The 13,206-nt window shown below is 42.2% G+C and overlaps 1 protein-coding gene across 2 annotated transcripts in view; it reads left to right on the top strand.

The window, feature by feature from the left end:
• The window catches only part of ADAMTSL1 (ADAMTS like 1), a 1,105,223-nt gene that overhangs the window by 950,570 nt on the left and 141,447 nt on the right, over positions 1-13,206 (top strand). The gene's annotated exons all lie outside the window — the stretch shown is intronic.

Below are 13,206 nucleotides of genomic sequence, written 5' to 3'. Positions count from 1 at the left end.
GATCTGTGATTAATTATCCTAGTATTTCTCGGTGTCTCTGCTTTGATGTGCCTTTACTGGGATGACAGCATGCATTTGCGGGTTCCTTGGGCCATGACCATTCATAATGTAGCATCAATAGTGATAGAAGAGGTAATAACAGTATTTTTTTAGTACTTACCTGTGTGCCAAAACCATGCCTTAACTTCCTGCCTACCTCCTCTGTAATCTGTATAAACAGCCCTGTCCAGCCCTGACAACAAATAGAGCTGGCATTGACTGAGTAGCAACTGTCTTCCAGGCAGGTGTAAATGCTCTGTGTGCTGTATCTCATGAATTCTAACAGCAGCCCTAAGAGGTAGTATCATTTTTATCCACACTTTACAGAAGAGAAAACCAAGCCTAGCAACTTACTAAAGATCACATTTATTAGGTGGCAGAGCCAAGACATGTGACAGAAATAAGAAAGGCAGCCAATGGAAGAATCATAGTCTGTGGATGAGAGAGGAACTCTAAGGTCTGTGCTTCAGAGTCTTCGTTTTAACTTATTATCTTCACTGAGTTCATGAAGCATGCTCTTTTCATTAAATGTCCTTTTAAATGCTATTGTTCAGTTAATCCTCTTCACTGGCCTGCTTATGAGTAAGGAAGGAAAGCAGGATATATTATGTCAGGCAGTGTGCCAGGTTTATTTATATGTCACTACATTTGTTCTTCTGACAGTCAAGCCACTAGATTGACATTATCTTCCAGTTTCACATAAGAAATTGAGGTTCAGCAGCTCACTCAAGGTCACAATTTAGAAAAGGCCTGATTAAGGATTCAATATCAAGTTTATTGGATTCCAAAAAATAGGTCTGTCTGCTCTTCCGAAACTTGATGAACAAACATAACTTTGACCATCCTGCCTACACCTTGTGTGTTTTTGAAATGTTGACAATATTGCTTCTCAACCTGAGCCCTTACAGATCAAACAGCTTTAATAACAATACTAAGCATTTTTTCTGTGACACTCTGCTCAATGCTTTAAAGGTATTATCTTGCTTAATCTTCAGAAAAAAACAAAGCCTTATGAGATAAGTACCATTATTGTTACAACATCAGTAATTAAAAAAGCTAAGGCACAGATGTTAGACTCACACAGAAGCATTGGAGACAAGGATAGAATGCAGACAGTTTGCTTTGAGAGCCTATAATGGTAACCTCTTGTTTGCTTCTTGATCCTCCCCAGGTAGACTTTCCTTGATCTTCTTCTCTGCTATGATCCCTGCAGTTCTTTCCAGAAATCTTTGTAAGGAGTTTGTGGGTTAGGCTAAAGTTGCAGTAAATCACATTGAGGTCGTTGGGTCTCAGGGGGCAGCTCCAGCATCAGACCCTCAGAAGGACAGGTGCTGATTGAAAGTTGTACCGTGGTGCTCAGGCGAGAGGTGCACTGAAACTGCCTCTCTCATTGCGCCTGTCACACCTATTGTGCCCAAATCGTGCAATGCCTACCATCAGCCGGTCAGTTCCTATTTTATTCATATCTTCTGGGCCTGTTGCCCAGAACTGGTGTTACTGAGATCAAAGAGAGTAGCAGGTAGCTGTATGAGGGAAAGACGGGAATTAACATTTCTTGACTAACTCTAGTCACTATATCCCCATGCCAGCAACTTCCATAGCCATCATCTCTTAATGTCCACTGCCAGCTGTAACATACGAGCTGATAGCCTTATTTCAGAGATGAGGAAACCAAGGTTCACAGTAGTTAAGGAAGCTGACCCCTGTTAAATAGCTAGTAAATGGCAGAATCAAGAGAATCAAGTCAAACCCAGTTCTGCCCAACACAAGCTCATGCTGTTTTGAGTGACTAAGTTCATGCTTTCATGCATCTCCTATATTTGACTCAGGATACCAAGTTTCCTCAAGACCCCTGCTGTTTCCTCCTAGCCTTTCCCAGGGTCCCTTCCTTTGAATAGTGACTGCGGCTACTGCTGCTAAGTCGCTTCAGTCGTGTCCAACTCTGTGCGACCCCATAGACGGCAGCCCACCAGGCTCCCCCGTCCCTGGGATTCTCCAGGGAAGAACACTGGAGTGAGTTGCCATTTCCTTCTCCAAGGCATGAAAGTGAAAAGTGAAGGTGAAGTCGCTCAGTCGTGTCCGACTCTTTGCGACCCCATGGACTGCAGCCCACCAGGCTCCTCCATCCATGGGATTTTCCAGGCAAGAGTCCTGGAGTGGGGTGCCATTGCCTTCTCCGTGAATAGTGACTACTTCCTCCTAAAGGGTGTACAATGACACAGGCCACTGAGATGGGGAAGGGGATGATCAGGATTCTGTTCAGCCTGGAACTGCATGGAGAATATTGAGGCCACGGCTTACTCAGGGGTCCCAACAACTTCCTTGAGTGCTGGAGTTTATGAAATCCAAGGATCATGCCTCATCTTGGTCACTGGTGATTGCAGAAAAAATGTGGGAGGAATTAGGACTGAGGCCTTTGGGCTGGTCTTGCCAAGGCCCTTTGCTTTCCATGACCTTAGTCCCTTCATTTAAAAATGGAGGGAGGTTGTAGCAAATCATCTCTGATCGACCCTCTTCATTCCTTGATAGAAGGTCACAGAAGGTTAAAACCCTTATGTTGATAGAGAGTGGGGAGAGCCTTGAGCATGTTACTTCGAAATTTGTCCTACAAGTTATTTTGTGAGTGGTTCACAGACAGAGGTTCATTGATCACATGAGTTTGGAATATGCTCACTTAAAGTTAAACGTATGTATTTACTGCTGGACTTTACTTCTATTTTTTAATATAGTATTTGATTTTTTCTTTTTTAATAAAATTAATGAAAAGGCTATAAAACAATTCAAATAATACCTGAATCTATAAAGTAAACATGCAGATATCTTTCATGCCCCTAATTCTATTCCCCAGAGGCTGTCAGTCTTAATAATTCAGGATATACCCATTTGGAATTTTTATATATTTTACTGTATTATATATGTCACATAGGCACATAAGATTTGTGTTCTTTTAATGCAATGTTATGTTTACAAATTTGAGTTAATTTCTATTCAACAACATGTCTAGGAGACATTCCAGAATAGTATGTAGAGGTTGATATCACCTTTTTAAACCACTGATTACTGGTCTTGAATGTATTTAACTAACCCTCAAGGGAAATTACTTTGGTTTTTCCATTTTCAACTCCTATACACCTTCCAACATGTATAGCATGCAGTGTTTTCCAAGTATTTCTTTGATCAATGAATAATTTTTTGGTCTAATAATCTCAAGGACATCAATAATTCTTAAAATACTACTTTTGCCTTCTAATTTTTACCTTAATGGGCATTAGGAGTCTAATGGCTTTACGATGAAGAAGAGTCAACAGAATCTTGCTAAAGAAAGAAACATGGCAGCCAGCTGCTAAAGATGAAAAGTTGTAGGCCTAGGACAGAAGAGAGCAAACTCTGGGTCATGAGCCACCAGGACATTGGTGGGAACAGGGGATAACATTAAGAAGGAAAGCACAGGGATTTACCTGTGCTTAAGGAATGTGCTTCCACTGGTTAAGACGTCTCTTTCCAGTGCAGGGTGTGTGGGTTCAATCCCTGGTTGGGGAGCTAAGCTCCCACAAGCCTTGTGGCCAACAAAACAAAGCATAAAACAGAAGCAACGTTGTAACAAATTCAATAAAGACTTTTAAAAAAATGGTCCACATTAAAAAGAAGGAAAAAAACCACATGGGGGTCATGAGCAAACAGTATTACAGTTTTTGCCACTATCAAGATATTTTTTCCAGATCTAGCCTTAACAGAACTTTTTAATGCAAGTTAATGGCATGCAGTAGGGAAAAATAAGAGATTTCCGTTTCTGATCCTTGACATCATAATTTTTCCATTTTGCTTAGCTAGCCAGTAAGAAATATGGCTGGAGCTTAGGGTTTTATGCAGTTTTCCAAGTGCTGTTTGAGAAAATAAAATGGTTGCATCTGTACAGAACACACAGGAGGCACAGAACTGCCACTGGGACCGCTCTGCTGTGGCTGTTGGTGACCTCTTTTGTGTTGGATTTCATTGCTTGTCATCATTCCTGTGTCTGATAGCGGTTCAGAAATGCTCATTTATTTTTAAACAGAGAAGTGCTGAAATGCTCGGTGTTATAGTTCAGTTAGTCTGTTTTTGCTTAGTACCCAAATCCATCTTTCTGAAAGAGTCTACAAACTTCAGCCGGCTATTGGTCTGAAGGACTTTGCAGATATATTCAAGCACACTCCGAATAGCCTGAGCCACCAAGAAAGTGACTGAAGTCTGTTATGTCTTGGCTTTTAAATATGCCAAAGCTTGACTTAAAAAAAAGCTGGCTTTCAGAAAGAATCACTAACAATTCAGATACTACTGCATTTCATCAGGTGTATAACTTACTAGGTAAAAGAAATTCACCTCATTCTTAGAAGCACATGTCAACTTCTTAAGCAATCGTTTACAGGATGTCCCTCAGTGTATTAAAACATCCTGGTTCTTCCTGATTCCTACTTCTTCCTTTATTTCACATACGTTCCCTTGCTTACTCTGAACCAGACCCCATGTTAGATATGAGGGATGGAGGAAAAAGAGGCTCATTCCTTGTAAAGGTAACTCAAAGTCTAGTTTGGAAACCAGAGAAGTAAATGCAGGGTGTAAATGCTAAGTAAAAGGAAGGCATATTTCTTTATCTCAGAAGTATTAATCTATCTGTCATGTACCAGAGACGCACCTACTTGCTGAGAATCTTGTGGTGAATGGAATGCAAATCTGTGTTCTCTTGTACTTCATGTGCATTTAGGTATCTGCTCAAATGGCACACGTCGGAAAGATCTTCCCTGCTCATTCTGTCTAGAAGAGCACTCCTTATCATTCTCTGACCCTTTAACTCGATTTTACTCACAGAATTTTATCATCCTCTGACATATTGCATATGGATGTGTTGATTTCCTGTCCATAATGGGAGGAATTTTCTTTACTGCTGTGTCCCCAGTGCTGGAAAGAGTATCTGGCACTAAACAGGTACTAAATAGTGAGAGAATTAATGAATGAGTGTGAAGCAAGACTGTAAACACAGAAAAGGACACAAGAAAAATATCAGCTGGTGATGAGTGCTGGGCAGGAAGTGAAACAGGGCTTTGAGAAAGAATGATCTGGTGACCTCAGTAGGTGAGTTACTCTGAAGAGGTGACCTGAAAGCTGAGAGCTGAATGATAACCAGGGTCTAGTAATAGAACATCAGAAGGAAGAACCTTCCTGAGCAAGGGAGAAGCCATGCAAAACTCCCAAAGGGAAGATGAGTTTATTGTGTTGAAAGAACTCAAAAAGAAGGTCATTTGGCTGGAGTGTGGCAGGCTGAAGGTAGAGGTGATATGGGATGCCATGGGGACAACCAGAGACCTGGATGAGAAGTTGGGGTTTTGATCTGAGCACCACAGGGAGATTTTAGAGGCTATGAATCAGGAAAGTAAATGATATGATTTCCATTTTTATTGACCCACACTGGCTACTTTGCGGTGAGTAGATTATAGACAAGCATGAGCAGAAGCTGGGGAGCTATCAGGGGGCCCTTTGCGGTTGTCCCTTCAACTCCCCAAGTATCTCTCTCGGCCATTTGGTAGTGATAGATGCCAGAGAATGAGATCATAAGTAAGGAAATGTCCCTGCTCTCCAGAAACTGAGATATACTGGAGGGCTACTAGAGAATACTACACTCCAGTGGTTTGAAAACATTAATATTATCACTCTCAAGTAGCTAATTTATAACCTGGAAATATTTCACATATAGAAGGCTATCTTAGGTCCCCCACCAAGGTTGTTAATTATGCGTTTTTAAAATCCTTACCTGATATTTCCACTCCGTTCATGATGGAGTTCTCTTCTATTTGCCCACCTTGTATTCTGAAGCCACATGTAACACAGAACATACACTCCTGTGTAAAGCCTCCTCCCCCACAAAAAGCTTATTTCTCGTTTGTTCAAAAAGAAGAAAGTTCTCTCACGAAACATGCCTTATCTAATCTGAGCTCTCAACAACATTCTACACAGGCTGAAACCTTCTTTCTAAAAACTCTCTCTTACTGCTTTAGAAACCACACACACTTGGCTTGCTTCCTACTTCTCTGGTTATTCTATCTCAGCATCTTTGGGATCCTTCCTTCTCTACTCGCCTGTTAGCTACCCACTTAGGATTCTCACTCTTTATACACTAGTGATCCCGTGGCTCCAGGACGCCTCTGTATGCTGGTTCTCCTGTATCTAGCGCAGAGTACATGTTTCTTCTGATTCAGATGTAAAATTGTCTGCTAGGAGAAGGAAATGGCAACCCACTCCAGTGTTCTTGCCTGGAGAGTCCCAGGGACAGGGGAGCCTGGTAGGCTGTCATCTATGGGATCACACAGAGTCAGACACGACTGAAGTGACTTAGCAGCAGCAGCAGCAGCAGCAGTAGCAGCAGCAGACATCTTAACCCAGATACTCCACAAAAGGTCAACTCAGTATCTCTAAGGGCTTCCCAGGTGGTGCTAGTGGAAAAGAACCTACCTGCCAATGCAGGATGTGGATTTGATCCCAGGGATGGGAAGATCCCCTGGAGGAGAGCATGGCACCCCACTCCAGTGTTCTTGCCTGGAGACTCCCATGGACAGAGGAGCCTGGCGGGCCACAGCCCCTGGGGTCACACAAAGTCGGACACAGACTGACGTGACTGGACACAGAGGCACAATATCTCTAAAACTGAGCTCCTCAGCCTTTATCTCAGTGAAGAATACCTGCAGCCATCCAGCTTTCCAAGCCAGAATACAGGCATGCCTCAGAGACGGTGCAGGTTCAGCTCCGGATCACAGTAAAGCCAGTATCACGATAAAGCTAATCAGTAATTTTTTGTTTCCCAGAATATATAAAAGTTATGTTTACACTGTAGAGTGCAATAGCATTATGTCATAAAAGCCAATCTATATTCGTTAATCTAAAAATATTTTCTTGCCATCATCTGAGCCCTCACAGAGTCACAGTAGTAACATCAAAGATCACAGATCACCATAACAAATATCATAATAATTAAAAACTTTGAAATATTGTGAGAACTACCAAAATATGACACAGAGATGTGAAGTGAGCAAATGCTATTAGAAAAATAGTACCAATACAGCCTGGATATGAGGGGAGTTTGGTAGAGAATGGATACACCTATATGTCTGGCTGAGTCTCTTTGCTGTTCACCTGAAACTATAACAACATTCTTAATCTATTGTTGTCCAGTACCAAGTTGTGTCTGACTCTGAAACTCCATGGACTGCAACACACCAGTCTTCCCTGTCCTTCACTGTCTCCTGGAGTTTGTTCAAACTTACGTTCACTAAGTCAGTGATGTCATCCAACTATCTCCTCCTCTGTCATCCCCGTCTCCTCCTGCCCTCATTCTTGCCCAGCATTAGAGTCTTTTCCAGTGAGGCGACTCTTTATATCAGATGGCCAGTGTGTTGCAGCTTCAGCATCAGTCCTTCCAATGAATATTCAGGGTTGATTTCCTTTAGGGTTGACTGGTTTGATCTCCTTGCTGTCCAGGGAACTCTCAAGAGTCTTCAAAAAGCATCAAAGTCTTCAGAAAGTTCAAAAGCATCCATTCTTTGACTGTACTGATCTTTGTTGGCAAAGTACTGTCTCTGCTTTGTAATACGTTGTCTAGGTTTGTCATAGCCTTTCTTCCAAGGAGCAAGTATCTTTTAATTTCATGGATATAGTCACTGTCTGCAGTGATTTTGGTGCCCCTAAAATAAAATCTGCCCCTGTTTCCATTGTTTCCCCATCTATTTGCCATGAAGTGATAGCACTGGATGCCATGGTCTTCATTTTTTGAATGTTGAGCTTTAAGCCAGACTTTTCACTCTCTTCCTTTACATTCATCAAGAGGCTTTTTAGTTCCTCTTCACTTTCTGCCATTAGGGTGGTGTTATCTGCATATCTGAGGTAATTGATATTTCTCATGACAGTCTTGATTCTAGCTTATGATTCATCCACCCTGGCATTTCACATGATGTACTCTGCATATAAGTTCAATAAGCAGGGTGACAATATATAAGCTTGACATACTCCTTTCCCTATTTTGAACCGGTCTGTTGTTCCATGTCCGGTTCTAACTGTCACTTCTTGACCTGCATACAGGTTTCTCAGGAGGTAGGTAAGGTACTCTGGTACTCCCATCACTTTAAGAATTTTCCATAGTTTGTTGTGATCCACACAGTCAAAGGCTTTTGTGTAGTCAATGAAGTAGAAGCAGTTGTTTTTCTGGTGATCCAGTGGATGTTGGCAATTTTTAAAATTAATTTATTTTTTAATTGAAGGATAATTACTTTACAGAATTTTGCTGTTTTCTGTTAAACCTCAATATGAATCAGCCATAAGTATACATATATCCCCTCCCTTTTGAACCTCGCTCCCATCTCCCACCCCATCCCATGCCTCTGGATGTTGACAGTTTGATCTCTGGTTCCTCTGCTTTTTCTAAATCCAGCTTATACATCTGGAAGTTCTCAATTCACATACTGTTGAAGCCTAGCTTGAAGGATTTTGAGCATTGTCTTGCTAGCGTGTGAAATGAGGGCAATTGTATGGTAGTTTGAACATCGCCCTTTCTTTGGTATTGGAATGAATGCTTACCTCTTCCAGTCCTATAGCCACTGCTGAGTATTACAAATTTGATGGCCTGTTGAGTACAGCACTTTCACAGCATCATCTTTTAGGATTTGAAATAGCTCAGCTGGAACTCCATCACCTCCCCTTGGTTTGTTCATAGTAATGCTTCCTAAGGCCCACTTGACTTTATACAACAGGATGTCTGACTCTAGGGGAATGACCACTCCATCGTGGTTATCTGGTTCATGAAGATCTTTTTTGTATAGTTCTTTGTATTCTTGCCACCTCGTCTTAATCTCTTCTGCTTCTGTTAGGTCCTTGCTATTTCTGTCCTTTATTGTGCTCATCTTTGCATGAAATGTTCCCTGGTGTCTCTCATTTTCTTGAAAAGATGTCTAGTCTTTCCCATTCTATTTTTTCCTCTATTTCTTTGCATTGTTCACTTAAGAAGGCTTCCTTATCTCTCCTTGCTGGTCTTTGCAGCTCTGCATTCAGTTGTGTATGTCTTTCCCTTACTCCTTTCCCTTTTGTTTCTCTTCTTTTCTCAGCTATTTGTAAGGCCTCCCCAGACCACCATTTTGCCTTCTTGCATTTCTTTCTCTTCAGAATGTTTTGGTCATTGCCTCCTGTACAGTGTTACAAACCTCCATCCCTAGTTCTTCAGGCCCTCTGTCTACAGATCTAGTCCCTTGAATCTATTTGTTACTTCCATTGTATACCCCAAAACAACACAAAAAGTTTTTTAAATGTTCAATAGAAGCCATCGGATACTAAGAAAAAGAAAACAAACAAGGAAAAATAGCACCAATAGGCTTGTTCCATGCAGAGTTGCCACAAACCTTCAATTTATTAAAAAAAAAAATAGTATCTCTGAAGCACAAGAAAGTGAAGTGCAATAAAATGAGGCCTGCCTGTATTTCTAGACTGTTCTAGTTCTTCAGTGGCGCTTTCACTCTCCACTGGTCTCCGTTCTCACTGCCTGTCCTTGGCTCACGTGTCAGCTCTCAATGATGGCTGCAGCCTCCTAACTCTATATTTGCCTTCTCAAGACCAGGGATTGGAAAATTCCAGCCAGTGGCTTTACATTTTCTAAAGGGCTTATTAAGAATGGCTTTTAAAGGATTATTAAAAGAGTCGTTGAAATTGAGCCCAGAGCTGTTTAATTAACTTGCTTAAGATCCCTCACTTAATAAGTGGTGGAGCTGGGGTTTGAACCCAGGTAGCTTAAAGGGTTATGAAAGGAATGGCTTTTGTATTTTTAAAGGATTATTAAAGACAAATAAAAAGTGGAATATACAACAGAGACCATAGGTGGCCCTGAAAGCCTAAAGTATTTGCTGCTGCTAAGTCACTTCAGTCGTGACTGACTCTGTGCGACCCCATAGATGTCCCTTTATAGTAAACGGATTCTCACTTCTGCCCTAGACCATTGACCTGCTACTGCCAGAGCATCTTTCTAGCAAAGTCATCCGTGATGCTCCCAGGCTTAAAATTTTTCCCTTGGCCTGCCAGCATTTGAGGATGATTTCCAAATGCCCTAGCATGATATACAGTGTCCTTTATCATCTAAAGTCTGCCTACCTTTCTTGCTTCATTTCTTACCAGACCCCTCACTTCACCCCACTGAGCTCTGCCCTTCCACAGTACCCAGTTACTTTCTGTTTATGAGTTTGCCTAGGCACTTCCAGCCACTACAAGTGAGTAAGAGCAGAGAGTCAATATCTTGTGGTGCCTTAGTTGCCCATCGCATCCAGGACAATGGAGAAATCCTGCTCATCATGGGCATCATTGCTAACAGTTATGAGCACTTGCTTTGAGCTACAAGATGTTCTCAGTGCTTTATAGATGTCCATTTATTTTATTGTTGTTTAGTTGCTAAGTTGTGTCTAACTCTTTGCAACCCTATAGACTATAGCCCCCCCAGGATCCTCTGTCCATGGGATCACCCAGGCAAGAATACTGGAGTGGATAACCATTTCCTTCTCCAGGGGATCTTCCCGACCTAGGGATTGAACCCACATCTCTTGCATTGGCAGGTGGATTCCTTACCACTAAGCTGCCAGGGAACCCCCACCCCCCGCACCCCTGCCCTTTATTCGTCGAATAACCCTTTCAGGTTACTATTCCAGTTTTACAAATATTAAAATTGAAGCACAGAGATTGTTAGATTCAGTCTGGCCCCAGGGATCTTGTTTCTTTGTATTGATTTTAACCTTGGGTGCTGGGAGGGATTGGGGGCAGGAGAAGAAGGGGACGACCAAGGATGAGATGGCTGGATGGCATTACGGACTCGATGGACATGAGTCTGAGTGAACTCCAGGAGATGGTGATGAACAGGGAGGCCTGGCGTGCTGCGATTCATGGGGTCGCAAAGAGTCGGACATGACTGAGCGACTGAACTGAACTGAACTGAATACATGGGCCTGTTTTAGAAAGAAGCCAGTGGGGTCAGCTGAACTTAGCATAATCCAGCATTCTATCCTCTAGCCAGCTGGCTTGCAATTTGTGAGGCTTTTGTTTTTATTGTGGCATGTCTGTTTCAGGGAAAGACTTTTCTTCTCTCAGTCTCTCCCCCTTTGCATATACACACCCAGCTGTAAATGTACACAGTGCTCGGCACATAATAGGCACTCAGTAAACACTGTTGTCGTCACATCTCTGTTTGTATCTATAATCATGTATGTTTACAGCACTGACAGCCGGTGCATGTATGTGTTTAGATACCTCGACCACAAACGAGATGAAGCTGAACCGTTTCTTGCTTTTCAGTCATTCTGATAAATGCTGAACACCACCTGGGCCTTTCTATTCTGCACCACATTTTGAGTTGAGATTCAGGCAAAAGCTGAATTTGCATTTGGAGATGAGGCATGCTGGCTGAAAAATCTTGTAACTCCACCCCACAGCTAATACCAGGAGGCTCATGTCATTATGGACAAATATATGTCCGGTATTCCTCCATCTGAATCCTACTCCAGAAACAATACCTATAAGGATGTTCAGATTCTCCCAAATTTCCACAGGGAGCTGGGTTACCAAACTGGGAAGGGAGGCTGCATGAGGATCAATCTTTTCCTCTGAGAAAGATCTACATACTGCTGATAGTCCCACACTGGCAAGGAAGCCCCCACTTCCTACCCAACACCTTTGGTCTAAGAGTGAGCCTATAGTCACATACTCCTCATAGCTCAGCTGATAGACATCTTAAAGCATTTAAACAAGACTTTCCTAAAGGTCATGTGACTTTTCAGAGGAATGCAAATGAACACAAAGACAAATATGAAACTAGAGACTTAGGAGAAAATATTATTTCTTCTTCAGTTCAGTCGCTCGGTCATGTCCAACTCTTTGCGACACCATGGACTGCAGTGTGCGAGGCTTCCCTGTCCATCACCAACTCCTGGAGCCTGCTCAAACTCATGTCCATCGAGTCGGTGATGCCATCCAGCCATCTCATCCTCTGTTGTCCCCTTCTCCTCTCCTTCTTAGGGATGGAGAAACAGCTCACAGGTGCCATTCCGTCTATATGGAGCCCTAGGAAACAGGCTAATGCCAAAGAGTTTCTGCCTTTTGATCCCTAAGCCAGTCCCTGCTTTCTTTCTGTTGTGGTCCTGGATGCACCCACCTCACTCCACCCATCCCTTTGGTCAGGAGGAGCAAGCTAATGGTACAGCAGTTAACCCTGAGGACAGCCCACAATGGTAGCGAACAGGAAGGCTAGAATCATAGCATCTTATTTCTGCCACTTAATAACCACAGGAGTCTTAACAGCTCTGAACCCTTGTTTTCTCATTAGTTAAAATGATCATAACCACCCTGCAGAAAAGTGAAGAAGTAAAGAAGAGAAATACTATCTGTAGTATGCCTGGCACACAGTGGATACACATTTAATAGTATAATCATTGTTCCTTAGAGGTGAGGCCAGTGTACCACACACCGTCTTCCAGGATGTCACAAAATCAGGGGCATTACTCTTATTTTGAGGAACCCCTGGGCGGTTGTTGGAAGACTAGCACTAGAAAGGTGTCTAGGAAAACACAGTGTGATGGAGAATTGTCAGCCTATATCCAGACAACAGGAGAGTGTGCTTATACTCTACGGACAGTTTTTTCTGATGTTTTTGATCTGGTAGGATAGAGAAATATGTATGCTCTAAATGTTTATACTTCCCAGAAAGCTCTGGACAGTGTTCCAAAGTGGTGTTGAATAGAAGATGAATTAAGGAGTATTTGGAAGGCTTTAGCTCGGGCAACATAGAGTATCCACAGATGGAAACTTCTTCGAATGGAAGAGAGAATCAGATGGAAAATGCCTCCGGGGTCAATTTCAGAACCACACTTGTGAATAATGCTATATGTAAAAGTCATAAGCACATGAAATGCAGTTTCTAAGTTTGTAGATAATATAAAAACTGGAGGCTGGGCAGATAGTGAGGGAAGAAGAAACCAGTTTAAATTTGGCTTGGCTTGTTTTCTTTATAGAACCAAAGGAAATGGAGATGACAAATGTTTTTCCCAGTTGAAAAGTAAAAGAAAAGCAAGTCAGAAAAAAGAGCCATCTCAGTAAATAGATAAAGCTTAGCCAAAAAAAAAA

This window comes from Capra hircus, chromosome 8 (genome assembly GCF_001704415.2).
Source record: "Capra hircus breed San Clemente chromosome 8, ASM170441v1, whole genome shotgun sequence".
NCBI classification, from domain to species: Eukaryota; Metazoa; Chordata; class Mammalia; order Artiodactyla; family Bovidae; genus Capra; species Capra hircus.
Note: the sequence above shows the minus strand (reverse complement) of the source record. Positions and strands in the feature narration are given on the sequence as shown.